The sequence below is a fragment of the Pipistrellus hanaki genome, assembly GCF_964339955.1.
Source record: "Pipistrellus hanaki genome assembly, chromosome: 3".
Lineage (NCBI taxonomy): Eukaryota > Metazoa > Chordata > Mammalia > Chiroptera > Vespertilionidae > Pipistrellus > Pipistrellus hanaki.
Window position 1 is genome coordinate 15,538,013 of NC_140505.1, and position 10,254 is coordinate 15,548,266.

Sequence of the window (10,254 nt, forward strand, 5' to 3'; positions counted from 1 at the left end):
CTCACATTATAGTAGGGGTGTTCAATATAAAAAATAAGCTGTATAGTATGGAGAGTGATTAGTGTGGCTAAGAATAAAGTAGGATAAAGAGATTGAGTAGTTTGGTGGTTTTGAGGGCACTGATCTTTTAGAAGGGCAGTTGAGTGGTATCTCTCTGAGAAAAAGACATCTGAATGGTTGAGAGGAGCCACATGGTTTCTGCAAGCAGAGTACGTGCAGTGACCCTGAGATGGGAGTGTGCTCGCATGCCTGGCTACCAGCAGGCTGGGAATGTAGCGGAAGCAGAGAGGGCAGAGGAGGAGATGTTGGGGGGTAGCATGGCAGTGGACAGTTAAAAGTTAAAAATAAACAGATGGGGAGACATCTGGCTTTAAGTTAAAAATAGACAGATAGGGAGACATACTTACTGAGCACCTAATTTGTACCACACTTGGTATGAGAATACAAAATCAACAGGACAGAGAGCTTGGTTCTTTCTCTCTTGAATCTTTTGCCAACTCTTCTATGAATTTTATCTATAGTCACAAAAACATAAACAACTATAAGTTATGTTCTTTGGAAATGGTGGGTTTGCTCAAGCTCACCAAGGGCCGTGCAAACAATGAATTTTATTATTTCTTCCCCTCTATCTTTTTTTAAAAGCTATGGTCTTTGGTTTGTTCTTTTAGTAGTTAAATTTAGAATGCTATATGGCTGGGCAATTTTTGGTCTGTCTTTTGGTGATGAATTACTGATCATTCAACCATACAGCTATTTCTGGCTGTGCTGTGTTACCCAGCAGCAAGTTTGCCAAACAGCATTTTGCATGATGAGCCACATTTTATCTGTATGCATCTGGGCTTTCTAAATAATCTTTGCAAAGTATTTATTTATGCCTCAATTGTTCGGGGGTTGGGGGAATATTGGTTCTGAGGCTGTAGAATTGGTTGCTTTCCCTATCCATTTTGCATGTGTTTCACCTCATTAAGTCTAAGATTGTGACATTTAGAAAAGGATTTATTTGTCACAGTTCAACTGCAAATGGGACATTCCCTTGTGAGTGTTTTTAAAAATGTGTGACGATCCCTTCAATGCTTCATTTGGCTGTGCAGAGATTGCCCATACCCAAAGCTTTCAGATTTTTGCTGAATGCAGTCAGGAGAACACCTACTTTTTATTACTAAGCATTAAAAGCTCATGAGGGAAAAAAATGGAAATTCCTGGAGTGGATGTTCTATGCAGGTGTGGGGAGGAGCCCTAGACAGCAGCAAATTAGAATTCCCAATTTTGGGTCAAAATGAGTGACCACTAATAAGACCAATATATCAATAGATATATTGAATCATGTTTGCAAATATGCAGAGGAAATTCAAGCTGAGTACGCAGGCATGTGTTTATTTCTCTTAGCTTTTGTCACAGGGTTTTTTTTTCTTTTTTCTTTTTCTTTTTTCCCCCTTCTCATTCTTCCTATTAGTAATCAGTAGAGGGGAATGCTTCTTCTCTAATTTTGAAATTGTTTTCTATAAAGAGAGTTCAGTTAGGTTGCCTCTGTTCCTACTTCACTGTGTCCCGGTGAAAGATAGAATAGCATCTGATTAGCCAATTAGATTAATTGGTGTGAATAATTAGATTAATTGTGTATATATATATTTTGGCTAGAATCAATAAGTCAGATAATAAGTGTTGGCAAGGATGCCAATAAATTGGAACCCTTACTCATTGCTGGTGGGATTGTAAGATGGTGCAGCCTCTTTGTCAATACAGTGTGGCAATTCCTCAAATGATTAAACATAGAGTTACCATAAGATCTACCAACTCCATGACATGTACATAAGAGAAATAAAAAACATGTTCATACAAGACTTGTATGTGCATGTTGATAACTGCATTATTCAGAATAGCCAGTTTATCAAATAAAAGGAGAATATCCCCAATATCCATTAATGAATGTATAGGTAAACAAAATGAGGTATATCTATGAAAGGGAATATTATTTGGTCACAAAAAGCAATAAAGTATTGATACATTTTACAACAATGAAGCTAGTCACAAAATTCCATATATTTGATTCCATCTATAAAATGTCCAGAAAGGGAAATGCACAGGCACAAAGTAGACGAGTAGTTGGGTCAGAAGGGGATGCTGGAAGGATAGGAGAGTGACAGCTAAAAGTTATGGACTTTTTTTTTAAGGTGATAAAAATGTCCAAAAATCGACTGTGGTGATAGTTGCATAATCTGTGAGTATATTAAAAACTCTTCGGTTTTGCACTTTAAGTGGGTGAATTGTAGAATATGTGAATTGTACCTCAATAAGTTTTTTAAATTATCAAATCAAAACCAGCAGTGTGTGAGAATTCCGTTGCTCCGTACCTTTGCCACCATTTCTTATTGTCAGATTGAATTTTTCCCCTCAGTGATGAGTATTAAATGTTGTTCTTTTCATATATTCCTGATTAAGGTTGAACATCTTTTCATGTTTATTAGCTATGTGGTTTTTCCTCATCTGCACATTTCCTTTTTATATATTTTAACTGTGTATGTCTGTGGGTAGTATGTCTTTTCCTAATAGTTTTTGGAGTATTTGGAGACCCTAGTATGGACACCAGAGATCCTCAGGTTTCCCTGGTTATTCTTATTACTAGGCCTTTTCATGAGCAAAACTAGAGTTTAAAACTAGAGTTTATAGTGATGCTCCAAATTCAAATTTAGGGCTCGAGTGTTTATACGAATGTGTTAAACTTACATTTCCAACTCCTTTCCTTCATACAAACAATAGTTCCAGAATAACAACACCAACAATACCTACAGCCAACAATATAAGTGAAAATTATTTCAAAGTTTTTGTCCCACACATTTAAAAAACATTATTTTTGTAATTCTAAAGTAATCATTTAATATGGGAGTGCTCTAAAAGGGAAAATTATAAAGAACAGATATTATTTATTTAATAACTTATACAGTATGTTTTCAATGTGAACATTTTGAAATATTTGCCATTCTTGAAAATTTTTTAATACCAGGAGCTCATATCTCATTATTTTAACTGAGGAAGTAATAATGGTGTTCCTAGACCATATAAAACCTCCAACCAGTTCTTCAAATATTACTAAAACTAGTAGCCCTGTGAACGAAGCCATGCACCAGTAGGTCGCTGCTGCCCTCCTGTAGCTCCCCCACCCCCACCCCACCTCATAGCTTGCTGCCCTGCCCCCTCCTGTAGCTCTCCACAGCCTGCTTGTAGCCAGTAGCTCACAGCTGCCCTCTGGTAGCTCTCTCCTCCCCCTCTCCCCTCATAGCTTGCTGCCCTGTCCTGTAGTTCTCCCCACCTGCTTGTGGTTCGCAGCCCCACCCTCCTGAAGATCCATGATCTGGTCATTATGTGGTTGGTCATTAAGCCTCTGAGCGTAATGGATAATCAGTATATCCCTCTCTTATTATATAGGATATTCTTAACTATTTATAGAGAAATGGACCAGAATTTTAAGTCTTTTAAAGCACCAACTACTTATCTAACATTTGATAATATCATAAGTGAATATATTTGTATGTTTTATGAAACAACACTCTATAGTATTGGATAGAAATTAGATATTTCTCCTACATTGCAAAGAACAGGTACTATAATGTAAACCAAGCTATTCAATATGTTAAGGATATTTATGAATTAAATATTTAGCAAAATAAAATAAACTAAAAAAGGCACTTTTTTGTTGTTGTTACTCCTTACCCGAGGATATTTTTCCATTGATTTTTTTTTTTTTTAAGAGAGAGTGGAAGGAAGGGGGAAAGACACACAGAGAGAAACATCAATGTGAGAAAGGCACATCAATAGGTTGCTTCCCACACTACTCTGACCAGAGCCTGGGGATTGAGCCTGCAATGAGGTACATGCCTTTGACCAGAATTGAACTCAGGAAGCCTTCTGTCCAGAGCAAATGCTTTATCCATTGAACCAAACTGGCTAGGGCAGCACTTTTTTAATACATAATATTTGTCAACTCAATAGCTGCCTGAATGAGGTTCAGCAGTAAAGAGAGATGAAGGTCATAGTCACTGTTGCTGCTGGGGGTGAGTGTCCAGGGTTGGTTGTTGGTGGTTTAAAGGAAGTGTGCGTGAACTGGAGTTGGGTGAGGAAAAGAGTAAATAAATGAGTTTCCTGTTTATCTAAATTAAAAAAAAAATTGTGTCCTGTCTTCTCTTGTTGCATCCAAGGCACCAGAAACTGGTCTATTTTCCACAATTCAGTGGAAAAGAATGCTGCAACCTTAGTCTTAGATTTGAAGTGCCCTTATTCCAGAGAATTCTATTCCCTTGATTGAAACACACATTTACAATTTGTCCCTTGTTCAGTCTATGAAATTAGGGTCAGCCAGGTGGTCTGCATGACTAATTTTACTCCTTATACAAGTGGAATTAATGGAAATAAATGGCAAGCCTTTCATTTTATGCAGTGCAGATGTTGGGGTCTTACTAAGTTTTGAAGTGTTGGTGGGAAATGGTATTGGTGTAGCTTGCAATGAACAGGAAAAATATTTTTTAATAGTATGTAAGTCTATCCCTATTTCAACGAAAACCTCCTCCCAGGAAAAGGGTTCAGGGTCCATGAACCTAATTACCATTTCCACACTATAAGAAGAAAATAGGATGTTATTGTTTATCTATTTTACGCTACAATGATTAGTTTAAGCTCTCACACTCTAGGTTTCCAAGATGCAATGTCTGTTTCCATGGGAACAGCAGTGGCAGGCAGCCCCTGAATTGTCAGGTGCTTCTAATAATCTGGGGAGCTCCTGTCTGAGTCCAGGCTAAGTTCTTCCTCGAACATCTCTGGTCATTTAGCCACCCTTGCTTCTGAGCCCACAGAAATACCTTGAGGTAAAGGTAGTTGAAATACTTAAGTTATATTGAAATGAGTATATATATAATAGATATTACATATATAATTATACATATACTAGAGGCCCAGTTCATGAAAATTCATGCACTAGAAGCGGGGGTCCCTCAGCCTGGCTGCCCCCTCTCACAGTCTGGGAGCCCTCAGGGGTGGGAGGCGACCTGGAGATCAGGGTAAGGAGACGCCCCATCACACCTCTGCTGCTGCCACTGCCGGCAGTGCAAGCCTTGGCCATCCCTGGTTACCTGAGCCATCCAAGGCTTACCTGCACTTTGGGCCAACCCTGGACAGCTGAGCAGCCAATATCCAAGGCTTGCCTGCACCTCAGGCTGGCCCCGGGTAGCTAGAGGACTGAAGGGACTTGGGGACTCTGGTGGCAGGTGTGTGGAGCAGCCAGACCTACTTGGGGGCAGACCCCGTCTTGCCTCATGCCTGCTGCTCTGGCGGGGCTGATGGGCTTGGGTGCCACCATCTTGTGGCTGTAGATACCACCCTCTTTGAAAGCATGGCAGTAAATTAGCATATTCCCTCCTTATTGACTGTGGGCACCACCATCTTTGTGACCATGTAAAGTTCAATTAGCACATTCCCTCTTTATTTGTTTGATAGGATACTTTTAATGGGAGTAAACCATGATTAAATAAAGTGATCTAAGTGATCCTTCCCTCAAGAAACTTGTCTTATTTGGTTAGATATATTTAGTTGGATAAGTCAAATCTCCTGTATTCCATGCTCCAAATGCAGGATCTTCACATATACAGGGGATGTTCCAAGCAAGTGCACTTTCTTTATTCCTTACTCGAGCTTCTACCCTGAATCCTCACCTCTTTCCCAGTATTGTGGATATACAAACTAAAAAACAAACAAACAACTTAACTATCTCTGCTTTTATGTCCTTATGAGTCACATGTCTGTAAATCCTTGGGTAGTTAGATCTTTAATTTATCTCCTCTGGTCCTAACCTCAGACACTCTTATTGCTAGGAAGGAAAGCTGTCTCCCGGAAAGGGCCTCTCAACCACATCTCTACCCCAAATAGCCTCTCAGAACTTCCCATCAAAGGCCCCACTAAGGCTGTGCTACAAGGATCCCTTAGGAGCTCACACATCCATCCATTTATGCAGCAAATACTGAGGACCTACTGTGTGCCAGGCCCTGTGCTAAAAGTATAGCAGAAACAAACAGAAAAACTCTGCCTTCATAAAGCTTAGAGTTTAGAGAGGAAAAGCTATTATAGAAGTAAACACACAACGCATTATGCAATAGCAGGCTACAATGCTAGTAAGTATTATATCTCTGTGGGGGGAAAAATAAGGGTGAGGCCTAATTTATATTGAGGATAGCATTTATAGGAGTTATTTTTTATTTTTTATTTTTTTAAATATATTTTATTGATTTTTTACAGAAAGGAAGGGAGAGAAGGGAGAGAGATAGAGAGCCAGAAACGTTGAGAGAGAAACATCAACCAGCTGCCTCTTGCACACCCCCTACTGGGGATGTGCCTGCAACCAATGTACATGCCCCTGACCGGAATCGAACCTGGGACCTTTCAGTCCGCAGACCAACGCTCTACCACTGAGCCAAACCAGTTTCGGCTATAGGAGTTATTTTGAACACCCAAGTACCAATACTGTATATGAACGGTGCAGGGAGGGTCTGATAGAGGAGAGGATGTCTTCTGGGTTGGGGCCTCTGCTCAGCTTCTCCCATCTCTTTCTGCCTTGGCTTTCACCTCTGTTGAGCATCTTGATGGTGGCCCTTTAGTGTGCTTTCATCAATCATCTCTAACTGTTTAATAGATTCCTCTTTGGAGAAGGCGAGGTGAGGGGAGAGAGTTTGGGAGCCATGATCTAAGCACTCAGCAGGAAAATAACAACCCAAGGACACCCACATGTCAAGGGAGCCATACAGGCAGCAAGAGTGCATGAGGTCACTGGGAAGAGGTGGCTAAGGGGTCTTCACAGAGAGGGAAGGACGGGGGCTGGGCTAATACATTTCTTCTGCAATGAGCATCAGGCTCTGAGCCAGCAGCTGCAAAGCCCAGGGCCTTTTTAGCTGGACTCCCTTCTCTCCCATGCGGCAGGGCAAGCGTGGTGGTGAGCAGGGCCCCGCTGCAGGTCAGTAACTGACAGCTCATCGGATGCCGGTGCAGCCTGGGAAAGAGCCAGGGCCTTCCCACTTGTCCAGATTGATGAACAATTTATGCTCATCGAGTAGAAATTAATTTTGACCTCATTCATTTTATTGTAATTATGGCTGTGACCGTGGGCTTTTTGTTGGAACATTTATATTGGTAGATATTTTTATATTGCACAAAGCTGCATTAAATGAACAGGCATAATTCACTAACATAAAACTGTTAATGAATTAGTAATTCTATGTCTCTAAAAGCCTGATTTCTGAATTAGCTATAATTGCCAGGCCAGCCAAGGCAGGTGCCATGAAATTGGTGGGGGGCTGCCTTAGCCCCACAATTGCCCCAAAGAGGGAGGCCCACGCCATGATGGGTCCTGGAGCCCTCTGCTGGGAGATCCATCTTGGAGCCCCAAAATTATTGCCTCAAAGAGGGAGGCCCAGGCCGCCTGCCATAGCCATAGCCTGTAAGATGCGCTGGACTGCCACTCCTCCTGCTATGTTGGCTGGGCAGATCCTAGACCTTTTGTGACTGCGGGCTCTCTGCCAAAGCTGGAGCCCCTGACTGGACTCCCCAGCTAGGCCCTTACTGCAGAGGAGCTGAAATACGCTGACTTCCACAACATTGGGGCCAAGATCACCCTCTGGCACTTCCTGGAGGTGAAACTGGGCAAGAGGCCTCCACCTGTGAAAAGTGAGCTAGATGAGGAAAAGGAGCGGAGGAAAAGTCACTGAGAAAAGAACAAAGTGAAAGTGGCGGCAGCCCGATGCTGGAACAAGAAGAATGAGCAGACAGAGTTTCTGCAGCGGGAATCTGAGCAGCTGGAGCTCATGAATGCAGAGCTGAAAGCCCAGATTGAGGAGCTGAAGCAGGAGTGGCAGCAGCTCATCCTGATGCTCAACTGGCATGGCCCCACTTGCATTGTCAGGACCGACAGCATTAAGACCTCCAACTCAGAAGGCAACCCACTGCTGGAGTAGCTGGAGAAGAAGTGACCATGGGCTGGGAGGAGGAGGAGGAGGAAGTGGACGAGGAGGAGATGGGGAGAGGGAGGAGCAGGTTGTTCCCAGAGACTCTTCCTTGCTGCATGAAGAACTCTTCAATGAGGCTCAGCACAGCCAGCATCGGTTGGGCTGTTTTGTGAAACTCATATCAGCCATACCAGGGGAAGAAACACAGGATGATGAAACCCAGGACCAAGGGCTGAGACCAAAGTAATCCTGAGGGGGGCCTGTTCTGCCTGGGGCCAGGCTCGCGGGATGCAAGACAGAGGCTCTGGGCCAGAGAGACGCCCAACCAGGTGGACAACCCTCGAGGGGTCCCAGATTGGAGAGGGTACAGGCTGGGCTGAGGGATACCTCCCTGCCCCCGTGCACAGATTTCATGCACCGGGCCTCTAGTTTTATATAATATGTCTGTATATTCTAGAATATATCTCTATATCTACATAGATGATATATATATAATCTATCTATCTACCTCTAATACTAACAGGCAATTCAGTGTGGTAATAGGCGATTCAGCGTGGTAAGGGTTATGATGAGAGTACACAGGGTATGGAATATTAGAAAGGAAGGACTTTCTGAGAACATGGCTTTGAGGCTGAATTCAAAGGGAGATGTAAATATTAGCTGGTGAGCTCTGTGTATGAGGAGGTTGGGGAATAGAGGCAGTAGACGGTATTTGGGGTAGAGGAAGAATTATATGTTAAGTATCAACAACAAAGGAAAGTATACCTTCTTATATAACTGCTTATCAGATAGGGTTTAATGAGGAAACAGGCCATACTGTATATTTTAAATAGAGGATACAGTGTCACAAAAAAGGTGACCTTGAGGTAGCCCCAAATTAGAAATTGCAACCTCTGTGGTTGGGATTAAAAATTGAAGGAAGCTACAGTCTAGAACATTCAGATAGAGGATTGCAACTATGAAGTTTCCACTTGATCCTGATATATTATCTATTTATCCATTGCTGGATTCACTTTGCTAATAATTCATTGATATTCATGAGGGATATCAGCTTGTATTTTTTTTTGTCTTGTCATATTTTTGTATCAGGTTAAGCTGGTTGCATAAAATGAGTTGGTAAGTATTTTCTCCTCTGGTTCTGGAAAGTGTGTGTAGGAATAGTAATATTTCTTCTTTAAATTTATGATAGAATTTATCATGGATGACATTGGGGCCTGGAATTTTCTCTGAGGGAATGCTTTTGGTTATTAACTCAATTATGTTAATAGATAGTAAACTAATAGATTTCCTATTACTTCTTAGATAAGTTTTGGCAAATACTATTTTTCAAAAAAAATTCCTCATATAATCTATGTTATCAAATTCATTAGCATGAGGTTGCTTCCAATATTCCATTATTGTACTTTTAATGGGTAAGATTTGTTACAAAGTCAGTTTTTTACTCCTAATATTGGTAATTTGTATTCATTCTCTCTCTTTTTCTCTATTGCTCTCTTTTTCCTAAGTGATCTTACTAGATATTGATGAATTCCATTAATCTTTTCAAAGAAAGAACTTTGTCTTTGTTAAGTTTTTATCTTATATCTCATTTCTGTTTATTGATTTTTGCTATTGTTTTCACTATAGTCTTCCCTCTACTTCCTTTAGGTTTAATTTTGCTATTTTTTTTTTTTGATAAATTCTTGAGTTAGAAGCTTAGATCACTCATTCTCAACTTTCCCCTAATATATCCATTTAAAGATAAAAAATTTCCCTAAGCACTGCTTTAGCTGCATGGCACATGCTAGTTATTATTGCTTTTACTTCATTGTGACTCATTGTCATTCCAATGTGATCAGATAAAACATTTTATTTGATTTCAGTCCTCTGAAATTTCTTGAGACTACTTTATGATTTCGTATCTATTTTGGTAAATGTTCATGTGTATTTTAAAAGTAGTTATTCATTTCTTCCAGCTTTATTGAGATATAATTGACAAATAACAATGTGTGAGTTTAAGGTATATAACTTATTGATTTGATATATCAATAGTTATATATTACCACAAAATGGTTGCCACTACAGTGTTATACCTTCCTCGTGTTACATATTTTGTTTTGTGGTGAGAACATTTAAGACCTCGTCTCTTAGCAATTTTTAGAAACATAATTCAGTGTTATTAGCTATTAGAGGCCCAGTGCACAAAATTTGTGCATGGGGGTATGTGTCCCTCAGCCCAGCCTACACCCTCTCCAATATGGTACCCTTTGAGGGATGTCCAACTGCCCATTTAGGC

General features: G+C 40.7%; 1 pseudogene across 1 annotated transcript; it reads left to right on the plus strand.

Moving 5' to 3' along the window:
- The first annotated feature begins 7,506 nt into the window (after positions 1-7,506).
- On the plus strand, positions 7,507-8,003 carry LOC311619105 (jun dimerization protein 2-like; annotated as a pseudogene). The gene has a single exon. The product of its transcript is annotated as a jun dimerization protein 2-like (transcript).
- The last annotated feature ends 2,251 nt before the right edge of the window (positions 8,004-10,254 follow it).